Below are 18,837 nucleotides of genomic sequence, written 5' to 3' on the forward strand. Positions count from 1 at the left end.
AATTTGACCATTGCACTGCCATGCCAGAACTTTATATTTAAATGATCAAATTCTCCTCTCAGTGGTCTAATTTCCTCTCCATGGAAAGCATGAACCATATACCTGTATTTCAGGAATGTCTTTATTGCATAATAACTGACTTTATTTTCTTCTTATTAAGATCATTATTTAAAAAAATATCTGTTTTTCACTATTGCCCAAACTACATGAAAATGTACTATGAAAATCCTGAATTTTGTGGTTTTGGGTTTTCGTTATTAGTTTTGTTATAACTTTTCTGTGATTTTTGTTCTCACCTGTTCCTTGCTGCTTTTTTTTTTTTTTTTTTTTACACTATTCCTTCAATATTTCATTCATTCATTCATCTTCTGTAACCGCTTGTCCTGTGAAGGGTCGCGGGCGGTGCTGGAGCCTATCCCACCTATCATCGGGTGAGAGGCACTGTACACCCTGGACAGGTCGCCAGTCTATCGCAGGGCTAACACAGAGAGACAGACAACCATTCACACTCACATGCACACCTATGGCCAATTTAGAATCACTAATTAACCTAACGAGCATGTCTTTGGGCGGTGGGAGGAAGCCAGAGTACCTGGAGAGAACCCAACCCACGCAGATGCAGGGAGAACATGCAAACCTTCCTGCTGTGAGGCATCAGTGCTAACCACCACCCCACTGTGCCGCCCTCCTTCAATATTTTAATTAATTTTTATGTTTAGACTTAACTTCCTGTGTCTACATTTGGGCACCCTGAACTGAACTCTAATCACCGACTACTGAAACTTTGCTAGCATGTCAACAAAGCAAACTGGTACTCACCAAGAATCATAATCTGATTTATTGATTTAAGTGCTTGCACATACAAGGATTTTGTCTTGGTGGTTTGTGCAATTACCATTGTAAGAAATAAAAAACACTATAAAATATACAAAGTATATATAAGAAGTGTGGTATTATATAGAGATGGTGCTGTACATATTGTGCATGGATGTGCAAAAAAGTGCGAAGGAGTGTACAAAATATTAGGTGTAATTCAGTAACAGCGCAGGAAAAGTCTGTTAATGCAATGCATTGATATAATATTATGGTCAATGATTGGAATGGATAAGAGTCGCTCTCTCTCTTCTGTAGGTTGTTCATATCCCACCAGAACACCAGATGGTCAACCTCCCACCTGTACTCATCTCCATCAGAAATTAGTCCAATGAGGGTGGTTGTTGTCCACAGACTTCAGGAGTTTGACAGACTGGTGTGACTGGAGGTCCAGCTGTTGGTGTACATGGAAAAAAAAGTTGAGACACCTGCAGGTGGAGTCAGGCACACTCAACCGGGAGAGCTTGGTGATGAAGTCCTCAAACAGGATGGGTTTTTAACCAATGCTGTCCTTCTAGCTGGTTGGCTCTAAACTACGATTTATGTACAATGTTTTGAAATAAGTTGTCTTAACACAGATCTCATTCCACATGTTGACATAGATATTTATTGACATTCAGATACGTGCTGCTCACTCTCAGGACAGCATTTGATACATTTGATCGTATTTTTAAAATGCCCAGAAGGCAGAATTGGTTGAAACGGTCTACTTCCTCCCTGACACTGGATGAGTTAGAATAGTTGCTCATCTCTTCACCCATTAATTGTGGTGTCCCTCAAGGTTCTATCTTAGAGCAACTTAAAGTCTCTCCACACATGCTGTCACCTATCCTCAAAAAAATATATCTGATATCAGTGTTAAATATATTCATCCTGTCTGAATCTTTACTTGACTATTCTCTGAATTTTAATAACAGCCAGCAGAGCAGCATATGTTCACACTCAACAGACAAACTTGAGTGTGAACGTCATCAGGGTTGCAGCTGTCGTCCGTCAAGGCCGGGTAATCACTGTATATTCTGGCACGGACTGCTACTTCATACTTCACGCGCTGTCTTGTTGACCTGGTATTGTTTCCTTCCATCTACCCTTGAGGACAAAATTAGACTTGTGAAATAGTTTTGGCATTCTTTCTGCTGAGCTTAAGTGAAAGGAGGGCCTCCTCACTTTCACTTGCCCTTCTGAGCAGTGGCATGAACTAAAAGACGTGTCACATGAGGAGAAGTTACCAGCCATAAGTAATAACTGTGTATGAGGAAATAATGTAGGAAGGAACTTCTTAGAAAGGTGTGAACTCCTCCGAGACATTTTTATTGATGAACAGAAAGAGTGTTATGGTATCTGACCCCTAGAGATCAAACGTATATAGCACATCATAGATTCCTTTAAGGAAATAGTTTGAATTTTCAGGTGTCTGCAGTCGACACAAGGATCAAGAGAGCTATTTCTGAACGATGCAAAGTGTGAGGCTGTCTACAAGGTGATAAACCGTCTCAGAGTCAGACAAGAATCTTCTCCTCCTAGACCTTTGCAACGTATAACAAGACCTTTTCAACACTTGACGTTTCCACACTTAAGGTCTTAACCTTAGTAGTCTTATTAGCCTTTACATTACGTTCCCTGTCTGCAGTCCTGTTCTCAGCTGTACTGCAGCGCTGAATGAATGATGGACATGTTGCTGACATCTCCTTCACAAAATTGCGGCTGTATTATGACATGCAGGTGTTTTATTTGAAGAGGGAGTTGATGGGGCATGTGAACATGGAGACTAGGGTGAGTAAGCTATAATGTTTTTGGCGGATTGCAGGATGGAAAGAGTCCACTTTAATAGCAAAGTTTCCCTAATTCAAAATTGCATGCAACTTGTAAAAGTATAAATGGAAGTCTATAAATAAATGTAATATTGCCAACAAGAGCGTGTATGTTTAGAGAGTTTTTTGAATTAGTTACAGCAAATGCTGTGGAGTTAAAATTATGGTGTTGGCGAAATCTTAGCAAATTTTGTAGAGTATAATTGTCCTCTCTGAGGACAAATAGTTGGGGTTAAAATGGAGTGTCAGAATGGGGTGTTTGTGGATTAACTCTCTAAGTGTCAGTGCAACACATTTAACTATCTTAATTTCTACGATGAGCCCTGAACCTTTCTTTAACACCCAAGGTGTTAATTTCTTAGTCTTGCCCATTGATTATACCCGGACCTGGACAGTCATCCCGAGAATTACTGACTGATTTTCATTGATGAGAAAACATTGGTGAGTAAAAGTGATTCACTTTGTAATAATGTTATGTTTGATGTAAATATGGACTGTTAATCTTGCATGCCCCATGCATACAATGTAAATATGGAGTAACCATCTGTAGTAGTTAACAATTGATATTGAAAAAGTTGATATCTAACACTATACACTACAGTGGTTAGTGTTGAGAGGAGTTCAATTTTAACTGTAAGAAGAGTCAATAACGACACTTTGGGAGTGTTAAGATGCCAACACCTCAACACTGTGGTGTGGACCCATACAAACACTTAAATATGTTGAAATGAACTCTGATGGTGTTGATTTGGGTATGCTGATTTTGCTGTGTACAGTTTTCCTGCTGCTTTATGTCAAGTTAAATAAAATTAAACATCTTAATTAATTTTTATTTTTTTTGTCATTGTATCTTTATTAGTATTTCCATTGCTAATCTACAGCATGACCATGTGTAGCCCAGTGCTCTGCTGCAGTCTGCTCTAAATAGTGTCTGCTGTATATAGGGCCGTTTTAGCCTCCCATTATTCAAGTGGGTGTCCCCTTTAATTAGTAGCCGTGGCAACACATGCACATGTTGTGGTGATGATTAGATTAAACATCCATTAGAATGCTTGTAAAATACTTATCACATTTTTGGCAATGTACATTGTGTCCTTGAATTTTCCGGAGATTCTTTCACACTAAGATGGTAAAATTAGCTTTGTATTATTAACTACAACATTATAGCCTTCAGAGCGCTGACTCTGAATCTGCATTTCCATCTTATGTCATGAAAAGGAAAGTGTGGCGCTGATGAAACACTTGCTCCAGCCAGTAGCCTAGTGCAGAGCCCTCTGCTCTCAGCATAAATATTTGTTCATGGTATGCAGCCAGAGCTTGACTTGCTCATAAATGACAGACAGGAAGCTTATGTTGAACTTGTATTCTGCAGTTTTCTAAAAAAAGATCAAAAGGGTCAATATTTAATCAATGCAATGGTCTGTTTGTTGCCATGGGGGGCACTGGAGTGTCGATTTGCGTACCATAGTTCATGTTTTATGGATAAATTTGGAAATTCTTCAAACCAGTAAAATACATAAGAATAATAAAGATTTGAGGGTGCTTTGCCCGAAGGATCCTATTGTAGAGTTACTGCGCTGTAAGCTCTGCAGAATGAAAAGTACACAAATCACATGACTGCAGTATCAGCTTTCATCTAACAATAAATGGACTGAACATTGCAGGGTGACTTCAAACAGGCGAGGAGGATGTTTACTTGTGTTACTGTAGCGCAGCTGTTTAAAGTGACACAACAGACGTTACCAACCAAGAACTGTTTTGGGTTTCATTATAATGATATTATTGTGTATATTCTCACAAGATGACATTATAAGTTAAGTAAACCATGTGAAAGATTTAGTATGTTACAAATAATTTTACTCTGGCCTTATTTCACTGTATTGTAGTACCGATTGTTACACACTGTTTTCAGAGTAATATCTACAAAATTATATATACATAAACCAGCAAATATAAATCAAAACTCCAATTAAATATTTTGCAAGGGAAAACAAAGCAGGATGTTTTCTTTCCTTATTTATTTTCCCCCTTATTGTGGTGACATGAATCTATTTGAGTGAAACTACTATGACTACACTGCACTCTGATGGATTATTTAGGTATAGCTAAGAGCAAATTAGATTTAAAATAATAAGTCAAAATGATTATTGTGCAATAGTTTGCATTATAGCAGATGTACTGTACTTTCCAGGATCATAATTTGATGACTGTTTTGATATCTTTTCTTTGTTTAAAGGTTTTGTTGGTGAGCACAGACAAACTTTCCATTTCCAAGTTTCCAACAGTTTCGAAACAGCCAGCCTCTGCAAACAAAAGAGACTAATTGTGTAAATAAATAATAAAAAAAAAAACAACAACAACAACAAAAGAGGAGTTAATCATAAGAACCTAATGAAAATCAATATAAATCATTTGGTAAAACAGAAAAACTGAGGAAACTATGTCGATTTTAAAATATTAGATCATTCTTGTCTGTAATTAATTTTATCTGCTGGAAATGTAGCTGCACCATGATGAATAGGTCAGTTTAAATGAGCTAACACCACCCAGCCATACTAATTATCACATTCCATGAAGCAAGAGGGGCGGCAGCAATCTTCAATTTATTAATTGATCCTAAACTAAAACATTTTATCTGATTTAGTCTTGAAGTTATTACTGAAGTAATTTTAGTGAGTGACTTTTAACAGTAATGTGGACATTGACAATGATAGCCTTCAGAGATCTGAAAGGAACCACATGTAATTGGTTTGAATCCGGTCTGTCTATTTTAATTCATCACTAGACTCAAGTGACTTGTTTCATCGATACTAGACATTTTCTAATAATGCTGGAATTTACAGTGATGGACAATGCAGCAATACATTTAATTACAGCAGATACATTACAGTGATGACTTAACATCAACAGTTACTGCATCTAAATTGTCAACATGTCTTGAAGAGCACATCTCAACTGCTCAAGGATGTTTTACCCTTAATTAAGCTACCATATTCACCCAAATCAGTTTATCTTCAGTCTTTTATGGTAGCTGCATTTAAGCCTTTGGATAGAAAACCTACTTAACCCTAACCCTAACCCTAGAAAACCTATTTTAGACCCAACTATCTTAGCCCTTAACCTTAACCCTAACCCTAACTACAGACCCATAAAGACCCATTTTTTTGGTCAGTAATTATTCTTCCGTATTACAAAAGTTAGTCATTGAGTTCCCCAGGGTTCTATGCTAGGACCAATGCTCTTCACATTCTACATGCTTATTAAGACTGCCTTAAATGTATGACATGTCATTAACTATATCCCTCTCTCCATCTCAGTCTTGTGTTAATCACACAACAGAGCAAGACAGTGCATTCAAAACTCATTTATTCATTATTCTGCTCATGTTGCATGGAGAATAAAGACAAACTACATCTTAACTATATTTAGGAAGGTCTCATGGAAGGCTTCACTCTTCATCGTGCCCTTTCTGTGCAAAGAGAAAATGTAATGAACATTTTAAAGAATAATACCAACTGTTTTATACTAGCTGCTTTTATAGTAACAGAATTTTGTATGATTGCTGACCTTAGCTCCAGTGTCACGACTCTTCGCTCTCAGCTTGTTGACCTGGGATTCCGCGATGTCGGCCCGCTCCTCTGCTTCCTCCAGCTCATGCTGTAACTTGCGCAACTTGCCAAGATTAGTATTGGACTGTTCCTCCTTAAAATTAAAGAGTAAGGAAATTTGTTAAAGTGAGTCTATCACATATAACAATGACAAACTGAGCTGTAGTGTTTTAGCTTACGGCCTCCTCTGCAGTCCTCTTGTAGGATTTAACTTTCAGCTGCAGTTTATCCACCAGGTCCTGCAGACGGTTCAGATTCTTTTTATCCTCCTCCGTCTGTTGACAGAAATTATTGATATACAAGACTTATTGATCATTAAACCACAACTTTCTACCTTTTAATTAAGGTTTATCACAGGGGAACTGAGCCTGTAGATCATACCTGGTAGGTTAGCTCTTTGATACGTCTCTCGTACTTGCGGATACCTTTTACTGAGTCACCACTTCTCCTTTGCTCCATATCCACCTCATTTTCTAGCTCTCTCACCTGGAAAACAACATATTTAATTTCATGTATTGTACACCTGTAATTCAATTTAACCTAGTGGTTAGAAAAATTTACCCTGGCCTCCAGCTTCTGGACCTGCTTCTTGCCACCTTTCATGGCTATTTGCTCGGCTTCATCCAGACGGTGCTGCAGGTCCTTGATGGTTTGCTCCATGTTTTTCTTCATACGCTCCAGGTGAGCGCTGGTGTCCTGCTCCTTCTTCAGCTCTTCAGCCATCATGGCAGCATCAGTGATGGCCTTCTTTGCCTTCTCTTCAGCGTTTCTGCATTCCTGCACAGCCTCCTCCACCTCATTCTGAAGCTGAGCGGTGTCGCTTTCCAGCTTCTTCTTCTGGTTCAGCAGACTGGTGTTCTGTTGGGAAGATCAGGAAACTTTAGTGTGCAAAACTATAAAATTTGCAAACTATAATACAGTGATTACAAAATAGCTGATGATACCTGTGAGTGCAAGAGCTGAACTCTCTCACTGACATCCAACAGTTCTTGCTCGGCCAACTTACGGCCTCTCTCAGTCTGCTCCACCAGAGACCTCAGCTCATCGAGTTCAGCCTGCAGCAGGTTGTTACGCCGCTCCACAATGGCAATGTTCTCCTTCAGATCATCATTGCCACGGATAGCGTCATCCAACTGCAGCTGGGAATCCTGTCGATGCAAAATATTAAAAATGTGTTTCAGAGAATGAATTTTATGCTTTTATAAAAAAAATCTTGACTGACTGATGAGTTTGAATTGTTTAGTGTCACCTTCAGGTGAGCATGGACAGCTTTGAGCTGCTTCTGAGCCTCAGCTGCCTGCCTGTTGGCCTGACTCAGCTGGATCTCCATCTCATTCAGATCTCCTTCCATCTTCTTCTTCACTCTGAGAGCCTCGTTTCTGCTGCGAGTCTCAGCCTCCAGAGAGCTCTGCAGAGTGTCTACCACTCTCTGATGGTTACGCTTGGACTGCTCCATCTCCTCATCCTTCTCCACCAGCTTGCGCTCAATGTCAGCCTTAACCTGGTTGAACTCCAGCTGAGCTCGAAGGATCTTGCCCTCTTCATGCTCAAGGGAGCCCTGTAAAAAGAGTAAATTAATGTAAGATCCTACAGAAAAGTATCAAAGAGCACATAAAAATATTCAAAATGTGTTCACCTCAGCCTCCTCCAGAGCAGTTTGTATCTCAGCCTTCTCCTGCTCCAGCTGTTTACGGATCTTCTCCAGCTCATGGATGCTCTTTCCTCCCTCACCAAGTTGCTCAGTCAGGTCAGAAATTTCCTCTGTTTTAGGAATATTAATTATTTTTACCATTACCTAACTTGTCTTATTCAGTGTACCTTAAGATACAAATTATGTTCAAAGATATCTTCCAACCTTGAAGATTCTTGTTTTCTCGTTTCATGGTCTCCAGATGATCCAGAGATTCTTCATAGGAGTTTTTCAATTTGAAGAGTTCAGTGCTGAGAGAACGAGCCTCTTTCTGGGCACTTTCCAACTCAGTTTGGGACTCCTCATACTTTTGCTTCCACTCAGCAAGGACCTGATCAAGAAACAGATGGTTCAGTTATGTCATGTGTTGAAATATATTTTTATATATGTTTTCTTCTTTCCCGCGTAATGTCACCTTGTCAAAGTTTCTTTGTTTCTTGTCCAAAGCTGCAGCAGCAGCATTAGATCTCTCCACATCCACCATGAGATCCTCAATCTCCCCCTGAAGCCTGTGTTTGGTTTTCTCCAGGGAGGAGCATTTGGCATTTGCAGCTTCAACAGCTTCCTCTGCATCCTGCAAGCGTTGAGCTAGCTTTTTCCTAATGGGATAAAACAATAAAAGCACAATATCAATGCCTCTAGTATAACCTCCCTAAACATTAAAAATGCTACAGAAGACTCCATTCTCAATTTACTCAGTCCTTACTTTGCTTCTTCCAGCTCCTCTGTCCTTTGGATGGCATCAGTTTCATACTTGGTTCTCCACTGAGCCACCTCAGAGTTGGCCTTGGACATGCCACGCTGGAGCTCAGCTTTGGCCTCCTGCTCCTCTTCAAATTGCTCTCTCAACAGATCACAGTCATGGCGAGATGACTGCACCGCATGGGCAAGTGCATTCTTGGCCTTTGATAAAATAACATGAAGTCAAGTTATTTTGCTTGGAAACTGTGGGATCTGTATTTTTTAAGTTTTATTTACCTTGACTTCCTCTTCTAGTTGTCTCTTGAGGTCTTCAACCTGCTGAGTGTATGACAGCTTCCCTCTGGTCAACTGAGAGACCAAGGAGTCTTTCTCCTCCAGCTGTCTTGAAAGCTCACCTGTGGAGTAAATGTTTAGGTTTCAGAGTTTCTTTTGAACAGATAAACCCATATCCTAAACATATTTCTGTTGTAGCATCCGGACATAAGGTACATGTCATTAACAGTAAATTCTTCCACTTATGAGTGTATCTTTTTACCATTTTCAGTTTGAAGCTTTGCTTTGTGCATTGTGAAGTCATTGATGGTGCGCTGGGCCTCCTCTGATTTTGTCTTGTATTCAGTCATTTGATCCTCCAGAGTGCGGCACATTTTCTCCGCGTTGGTCTGAGTAAAAGAAGTTTCATATTTAAATATAAATCTGACTCACTATGATCTAAATCATTGGTTTGGGAACTTCATGCAAGGCTAACGGGTTTGAGCTAAATGCTATCGCTAGCAATATAACAACAGTTACCTTAGTGATGTTACTTTAGTGTGGTAGCATGATAGCATTTTCTAAATATCACTAAACACAAAATATAGCTGAGGCTAACGAGATTTAATTTGTTTTTTGGTTGTGTAGCCATAAAACAATGTATTGTACAAATTTAAGAAGTTGCTACTTACAAAAGTCAAACAGCCAAAGTCCACAAGCAGTAAGGCAGTGTTAATTTCGTTGACGAAAATTTTTCGTCATAGTTTTAGTCAACGACCTTTTTTTCTCTGACGAAAACGAGACGATAACTAAATAAAAAAATATGCTCAAAGACTAAAACTATGACGAAAGTTATTGACATTTTCGTCAACGAATAAAAACGAGACTAAAATATTTGACAAGGATGAAATCCAATCAGGACGACTTGGAAAGACAACCAATCAGAACAAACTCTGGAGAGCGGTAAGACGCTCATTGATGGTCGGTAGACTGCTACAAGGGTCATCATATGCATGCACTCAAAGTTTTTTATTAACACCGCGATATGTCACAGCCGGGGAGAAAACGGAGGCAAGATATATGGACTCATTTCCAGTTTACCATTACTGAAAACAAGATGCATTGCAAACCGTGTGGACCTACTATCGCCGGTAAAAACACAACGAACTTGAAGCGACACTTGCAAGCGAGTTATCCTGAAATCCATACGAAGGTAAGCTAGTTAGCTCGTTAGCTCCAAAATGCATGTCATGGCTGTCTACGGTATCTACTACTATGTGCTGTTCAGTGTTTTAAGTTTGTTAAGAGTTGCTACCCTCGCTAGTTTTGGTTTATCAAGTGCAAATACAACTGAGGCCCAAATCGAATTTGGTCAGGTGCAATAACTAGCAACTCTGGTTACGTTAACGAGCTGTAGCTCAGCATGTTAGCATGTTAGTCATAGCAGTTTGTTCAAATAGAATGAGTGGAATCTATGCCAATAAGCATTGCACATTTAAACATTAATACCATTCCATAACAGATGTTTTTTATTTTATCTTCAGAAATACAAGTTAATCTAAAAAACATGGATTACCGTTAACACTTTATATTTTAGCCGACTAAAATAACTTTATATTTAGTCGACTAAAATCCTAAGATTTTTAGTCGACTAAAACTAGACTAAAACTAAAATGATTTAAATGACTAAATTATGACTAAAACTAAAATGATATTTTCGTCAAAAGACTATGACTAAAACTAAATCAAAATTTGCTGTCAAAATTAACACTGCAGTAAGGTAAATGGATTGTGGTTTACTGGAGTTTTACACTATTATACTGCAATGGTTGAATGCAACATTTGTTTGATTTGTACATCTTACTTTCGCTTTGACGATCTGCTCCATGTTGGAGACCAAGTCATCCAGCTCCAGTTTGAGCTCGCTCTTCTCTTTCTCCAGCTTCTGCTTGACTCGTTGCAGGTTGTCGATCTGCTCTCCCAGGTCAGCCACGCTGTCTGCGTTCTTCTTTCTCAAGGAGGCAGCAGTGGCTTCATGCTGCAGAGTAGCCTCTTCAAGGTCTCTGCGCATCTTCTGAAACTCGGCCTCCCTCTTCTTGTTCATCTCGATCTGGGCAGCAGTGGCTCCTCCAGCCTCCTCCAGCCTCTCACTGATCTCCTCCAGCTCCCTGGCTAAGTCGGCCCTCTGTTTCTCCACCTTGGCTCGGGCAGCTCGCTCTGCCTCCAGTTCTTCCTCCAGCTCTTCAATACGGGCCTTGATGATATTCACCAGATTATTATAAACTTTAAATATGAATTCACATAATCAAGAAAAAAAAAACTTCATTAAATGGAATCCTGTCTGTACAGTTACCTGTAGCTCCTTCAGTTTCTTCTGGAGCTGAGCCCCTATGGCCTGTTCATCCTCAATTTTACTAAGCTGCTGGCTAATTTCAAAGTCTTTCCTACATTGAACAACAAAGTCTTTTATTTTAGCAACCAGTTTATGTAGCACACTGTATGATATTTTTGAGGTTTCAAATGGTTAGTTTTACTTTTTGAGCTTTTCCTCCAGCTGCTGTTTGTCGTTCTCCAGATCCATTACATTTTCTTGAGTTAGCTTCAAGTCCCCTTCCAATTTTCTCTTGGCTCTTTCCAGATCCATTCTCAATTTCTTCTCTTGCTCCAGGGATCCTTCAAGCTAATTAACAAAACATCACAAACATTTACTTCACATCTCCTGGCCATGCAATTTATTGCAGTTAATTAAAGTACTCACATCGTCAACTTGCTGCTCCAGCTTGACTTTTGCCTTGGTCAGACTGTTGACTTTGTCTTCTTCACTCTGCAGGTCATCCAGTGTTTGCTGATGAGCCTCCTGAAGAGCTTTCTTCTCTTTGGTCAGCTTAGCAATGATTTCATCCAGAGCTGCCATCTCTTCAGTCAGGTTTTTTACCTTGGAAAATATATCACGCAGTTGCATCCAGTTTACTTTATAGAAAGATTATTCATGAAAATCCATAAAACATCTTCAAACCTGCTGTGGACACTGGCAAATCGTGTTATGTTATGTAAGTTATACCTTGTTTTCAGTGGCATGTTTCTCTTTTTCCACTTTAGCCAGAGTTAGCTCCAGATCATCAATGTCCTTCTTGAGCTCCGAGCATTCGTCCTCCAGCTTCCTCTTCTTGGCAGTCAGCTCTGCATTCATCTCCTCTTCATCCTCCAGTCTCTCTGTCAGCTCTTTGGATTTGGCCTCAAGCTGGATTTTGCTTTTGATCAGACCCTCACAGCGCTCCTCTGCATCTGCAAGATTGTCTTGTTCCTAAAGGCAGAACATCAAATCAATGTTTTAATTCATAAAAGTTATTTGCATATTTGTTTTAAATAAGACTGACTTATCTTACAGATTGGACTTGGAGCTGTAGGTCATTCTTCTCTTGGAGAAGGGTGACCATTTTTTCCTCCAGCTCTTTCTTTCGGGCTTCGGATTTTGCAAAAGCCTCTTTGAGCTTTGTGAACTCCTCTTTCATGTTTGCCATCTCTTTCTCAGTTTCAGCTGACTTCAGCAGAGGTTTAATCTTGAAGAACATCTTCATCCAGGGCCAATTCTTGACACCCATGAAGGCACGCACATTCCACTGGATCACCAGCAAGGCATCCCTGTGGATAACATTTGTTTGAATTTGAAATATTCTTCAAAAGAATCTTTTATGGTAAATGTAAGAAGTTAAACATCAACCTGCGCTCAACAATCTTCTGGAACTCAATCCTGGCCAGTAATCCTCTGGCTCTTGCTTGAATTCCAGTTATGATGAGAGCGAGACGATCATCTCTCATCTCCTCAAGAACACCCAGTAGACCAGCTTTGAAGAACACCTGAGACATAAAGGTTTTTATATTTTCTTCAACAGTCAATTCGCATTTTGTTAGTTTATGTATTTATAGAACCAACCTTTGTGTGTCCCAGCTTGTACTGCTCGTGATCAATGTCCAGAGAGCCCAAAAGCTTTTCTGCGGCTTTTTTGTTGTCTATGAACTGTCCCTCAGGAATAGCATTAGGGTTCAGGATACGATATCTGAAATGACACATGTACAACATCATTACAGTTTCTGGGGAAATTTGAAAATATATTTTTAAAGATGTTTCCTGAGAGGCAGAACTACATAGCATTTGACTGATGATGTCCTTCATAACCCTTTTCACAGGGGACACCTTATGGCAGGTTGATAGTGGGATGCAAGTCAAGTTAGCGGGATTCATTGTGTATACTGGTCATTTAGCTAAACAACTTCGCAATATTTCACATTTCTGTCATTAAAAATGGGTCACCTGGATGAAGACATGTAATCTAAAGACCTGAAATACTAAGTCTGTGTATCCCTGATATTATGCTGATATTATGTGAAAGAGCAATGACTAAACTTTGCTTGTCTTGCCTTTGTTTGAAGTCTCCATACTGAATCCTGTTGGGGAATCCCTTCCTGCAGATCCTGATGCCTTCCAGCACACCATTACAGCGCAGCTGGTGCATGACCAGAGGATTCTCCATAGCCCCAGGAGTCTTGGTCTCATTGGGGATGATGCAGCGTACAAAATGCGGGTGAGTTGACCTGAGGTTGGTCATCAGTTTATTGAGATTCTCCTGTACATGTAAACCATGTATAAGCAACAATTCCATACTGTATACCCAAAAGAGATCATGCACCAAACCTGAGACATTTTTACCCTGTGCAGAGCAGACACAGTCTGGAAGGAAGAACCTTTCTTCTTTCCTCCTTTTCCTCCCTTGCCTCCGGATTCCTGGGCTGGATGGAAGTTGTAGTTACATAGATTTTAATATTTGTCGTCTTCATGATATTCTAGACAATTGAAAGACAGTAATAGTTTATGACCAAAGACCCCTTACCTGATTCTGCTCCAGCATACCCAGCAAACAGCACACCCAGTAACTTCAGAGTGGACTTCTGATAGAGTCCAACCACGGTCTCATTCAGTGGGTCCTTGTTTTTCACCAGCCAATTAGTGATGTTATAATCAACAGTGCCAGCATAGTGAACCAGGGAGAAATGGGCCTCTGGTTTTCCCTTTACAACCCTGGGCTTCTGGAAGTTAGGACTTTTACCAAGATGGTTGTCATACAGTTTGGCTTTGAATGTTGCGTCGCTGGCTTTGGGGAACATGCACTCCTCTTCAAGGATTGACATGATACCCATAGGCTACAGGGAGAGACACGTTAGAACATCTCATGTTAGACTCATATTGAGAAATACTGTGCCAATAAGCAAGTTTGAAAGCACCAACCTTTTCAATGAGTTCAATGCAGGCTGCCAAGTCCATTCCAAAGTCAATGAACTCCCACACGATGCCCTCTTTCTTGTACTCTTCTTGCTCCAACACAAACATGTGGTGGTTGAAGAACTGCTGCAGCTTCTCATTGGTGTAGTTGATGCACAGCTGCTCAAAGGTGTTGAACTAGAGACCACATGCAAAGAGAAAGACTCCATATATGAATTCCAACATTTTTTTCATGAATATGTCAGAAGTCCTTTAAGGAAAATTTAAAGGAAAAAATTCTATTTCTATTTCTGACATATTATGAATATGTCAGAAATCCACCAAACTGTTGAGACTCACATCAAAGATCTCAAATCCAGCAATGTCCAGCACACCAATGAAGTACTGGCGAGGTTGTTTGGTATCCAGAGATTGGTTGATTCTCACCACCATCCACAGGAACATTTTCTCATACACTGACTTGGCCAGAGCACCAATAGAGTAGTTCACCTAAAACAATGGCATGAAAATATATGAATTCACTATTTAACACAGAATTCAACAGAGTGACCTCTTTTTTTTCTTTCAATTCACCTGCTGCACATTTTGACCTTTGGTGACCCATTCATTGCCCACTTTCACTCTGGGGTGGCACAGTCCCTTGATGAGGTCAGCAGAGTTTAGGCCCATAAGGTATGCCACTTTGTCGACATCTGTAATGAATTTTGGGTTGCATTGTCATGCACTTTAATATGTTATGCCAAAAAGTGTAATAATGTTTCTTTACCCTCTGTGCCATCAGGCTCTGCTTGTTCTTCCCTCTGCTTCTGTTTGAACTTCATGTTTCCGTAGTGCATTATGGCACCAGTCAGCTTATAGATGCCATTCTTCTCCTCTTGGGTGAAGCCCAGGACATCAAAAGCTTCCTTAAACACCAAATTGCAGTTAGTGGTGCAACTGCATGTGTGGATTTTTTTTAAAAGAAAACTGTGAATCTTTTTCTTCCTCACATCAGTGGCCATCAACTCGTCTGCATCATTGATGGAGGCTACGGTTGTTTCTCCTTGGGAGATGTAGGCGTAGTCATAGGGGTTGTTGGTGATCAGCAGCATTTCTGTCAAAGAAAATTACTTGCAGTTAATGTGTATTTGATGTTACTTTAGCAACAATTATGTTCTGTGTTTTGTTCAATACTTACCCAGGAGTTCAGGTTTCTTTTGGGACAGAATCTGGTAGAAGATGTGATAGTCCCTCTCAGCCTTGAGCTGGTAGGTGACACGAGATTTCTCCAGCAGATCTGAAGAACATCAGTTTTAAGTCACTGTATTGACAACTACAGTATATATTGTGCACTTCTTCATGTTACCACTTGATTTTGTGCTTTGTTAAAACGTTGCAGTCCCCAGGTAGAGGTTACTGCTAGAAACCTTTTAAACGTTTGGCAGCTTGCTTCATCAAGTGATTCTGTCATGTCACAGTCTACTTACATGTCTCAATGTCAGCAGAAGCCAGCTTTCCACTGACTCCAAAGTGGATTCGAATGAATTTACCCTACAAGAGGCAGTTCGATATCAAATAGTTATATAAAGTTGTAACCAGTGACTTTGTCATAGGACTAATCAAGTTCACACATTTTCCTCAGTATTGATGGTTTGAAACTTAGATTCCTTGATACATGAAGCATCAAATAGACGCTAGGAGGTTGGGGACACTGTTGAACATAACAATAAACAAAGTTTATCATGAATAAGAATTTAGGAAACTCACAAATCTCGAGGAGTTGTCATTTCTGATGGTCTTGGCATTCCCAAAAGCCTCCAGAGCAGGATTGGCCTGGATGATTTGATCTTCCAGGGTGCCCTGTGGATACCATTGTTGTAAGAATTTAGTCACTACAGTTGCATTTATTATACATATAATATATCAAATCATACATGCAATATCACCTTTTTCTCCTGATTTGCATCCTTTTTGCCAGAAACAGCTGCAATGCTGGCAAAGTACTGGATGACTCTCTTGGTGTTTACAGTCTTTCCTGCACCAGATTCTCCACTGTGAATGATATGTGAGGTCAACATGTAAGAAACCCCTCTTACAACGTAGACATGGCCTTCATAATGGAAACATGATAATGGCATATCAGGACTGACTTACGTGATAAGGATTGACTGGTTCTCTCTGTCTGCAAAATGTAAGAAAACATTCAGCCTTAGGACAGCTTTCTTTAAATGTCTGGATGTATTAGACCAGTCATTACAACGTGAAGCAGTGTGGCAGAGGACCTGTTCAGACCTTAACAGATCCAATGTTAAGTAACTGACCATACAGGTGTAAACAAGTTACTCTGTGGACGCATTTGAAATCCAATCACTCAGACCAAAATTAGAAGGGCGTCTGGGCCACTTTTGACCATATATGACTGGGTCAGAGCATCACCAAAAACTGCAGCTCTGGAATGTTACTGGTTTGCAGTGGGAGATATGCAACCAATCACTGAGGCATGTGGGGAGCAAAGGCTGGTTTGTGTGGGCCAATCCAACAGACGAGCTACCGTAGGTGAAAAATTAAAGCTGTTTTTTATAGAAAGGTGTACAAACACACAGTGCATCATAGTTTGTTTTGTGCAGGGCTGCCTAGCTGTGGATCAATCAGGATGCCGAAAGTGCCTCCAATGATCATGTGAGCATCGTAACTGGACCCCAGGTTCATGTAGGAATGTTGCCCAGACTCATGAAACACGTTTTCTTTTACATCATGTGCACATATGGCTCCATGGGGTTGTGTTTACGTTGTAACATCAATGTAACATCCACATAAATCCCAGAACCCAAGTTTCCCAGAAGAACATTATATCGTAATGCAATTATAAATGTTACTGACTTCACAGTTAGTGGTTTTAATGTCGTGGCTTATCCGTATGTCAGTTTATATGCTTATATGGATATATCCAACACTCACCAGCCACAATATTAAAACCACTGACAGGAGACCATAGCAATGGCACTCCTTGATGTCAGCAGCCATCCCCTGCAGTGTAAGATGGTCAGCAGTGTTGTGCAAGTTCACATTAAACAAGAACTAGTTCAATGAATGTTGAATGAATGTTGAATGAATGCGTTCATGCACAACACTGCCCAGCAGGATGCAGCCTGACACAGGCACACACACAAAAACAGTTTAGGAACAACTAAAAAAAAAAAAAAAACAACAACAACAAAAAGATCAGAACAATGTGTTGATGCTGGCCTAGATCCCAAACTGATCAAGTATCTGTGGAATGATCCACAGACGTTCCTCCCCTCAACCCATAGGACCCAAAGGCCCCCACTAACAACATTGTGTTGCCAGACACCACAGGACACCCTCACAAGGCTCGTGTCCATTCTATGATGGGTCACAACTGTTTTGGAGACACAAGGCGGACCTACACAATATTAGGAAGGTGGTCATAATGTTATACCTGATCAGTCTATGAGAACACACATACTTAAAGCTAGATATTTATGATCGAATCAGTCAAGACGCATGCTAATAGCATGTCTGAAAATGGCCAGAGATGAACTCACCAGCCAGCATGTACTGGTAGGCGTTGTCAGAGATGGAGTAAATGTGAGGAGGAGCTTCACTCCTCTTCTTTCCTCTGTATGCGTTGACCACCGATTGGTCATACACTGGCAGCCACTTGTAGGGGTTGACAGTCACACAGAACAGCCCAGAGTAGGTCTGTGGACACACAACAACTTTGTTTTTTGACTGGACTAAAGGTTTCATGCTGTGCTGAGATCTGCAGGTTTGTGGTCAATACTTACGTAGATCATCCATGCTGCATAACGCTCTTTGAGGTTAAACAGCACAGCAGGTTCATGAAGGAAGGTGAACATTGCCATGTCCTCAATTTTGTCAAACTTTGGCGGGTTCTGGGGGTGGATATCTGCCTCCTTGTGGGTTACAGTCTGCAAGGATTTAAGTAATATCTTAGTTTATACTGCTGTAAAAGCCACCAAAGGTTTAGGTTAATCATCTCACAGCCACTTCCACTTACCTTTCCAAACTCAGTTTCAACGGTGACTTTGTCGCCGTCTCTGCTGGATATTACGGCTTTGACGTACTCCACCTCGGGGTCGGGCACAAAACAATTCCTCTTCATGTCAAAGGGTCGGGTCTGGGCTTCAAGGCGCTCCTTGTCTGACTTTCTCAGGAAGGAAGCTGCCGCCCCAAACTCCGCCATCAAGGCATCGCCCGACATCTTGAAAGCTGTGAACCATAAATTCATACATTTCCATAAAGAAAAGAAAGTATATATACACTGCCTGGCCAAAAGAAAAGTCACCACCAAATAAAAAAAATGTCACACATTCTAATATTTCGTTGGACCACGTTTAGCTTTGATTACAGCACACATTCACTGTGGCATTGTTACGATAAGCTTCTGCAATGTCACAAGATTTATTTCCATCCAGTGTTGCATTCATTTTTCACCAAGATCTTGTATTGGTGATGGGAGAGTCTGACCACTGAGCAAAGCCTTCTCCAGCACATTCCAAAGATTCTCAATGGGGTTAAGGTCTCGACTCTGTGGTGGCCAATCCATGTGTGAAAATGATGTCTCATGCTCCCTGAACCACTCTTTCACAGTTTGAGCCC

General features: G+C 40.4%; 1 pseudogene across 1 annotated transcript; it reads right to left on the minus strand.

Moving 5' to 3' along the window:
- Nucleotides 1-7,532: 7,532 nt before the first annotated feature.
- On the minus strand, nt 7,533-18,439 carry LOC311503167 (myosin-6-like; annotated as a pseudogene). Its single transcript has 31 exons — nt 18,236-18,439; nt 18,003-18,146; nt 17,760-17,916; nt 16,348-16,375; nt 16,140-16,245; nt 15,961-16,053; nt 15,681-15,744; nt 15,392-15,490; nt 15,204-15,307; nt 14,981-15,119; nt 14,788-14,906; nt 14,554-14,703; nt 14,221-14,391; nt 13,846-14,135; nt 13,645-13,724; nt 13,356-13,561; nt 12,871-12,994; nt 12,658-12,794; nt 12,323-12,578; nt 11,998-12,240; nt 11,695-11,871; nt 11,471-11,616; nt 11,290-11,380; nt 10,801-11,190; nt 9,220-9,346; nt 8,961-9,079; nt 8,689-8,885; nt 8,398-8,581; nt 8,148-8,313; nt 7,929-8,053; nt 7,533-7,850 (listed from the first exon to the last, which is right to left on the minus strand). The product of its transcript is annotated as a myosin-6-like (transcript).
- Nucleotides 18,440-18,837: the final 398 nt, after the last annotated feature.

The sequence above is a fragment of the Chelon labrosus genome, assembly GCF_963514085.1.
Source record: "Chelon labrosus genome assembly, chromosome: 18".
In the NCBI taxonomy this organism is placed as follows: Eukaryota; Metazoa; Chordata; class Actinopteri; order Mugiliformes; family Mugilidae; genus Chelon; species Chelon labrosus.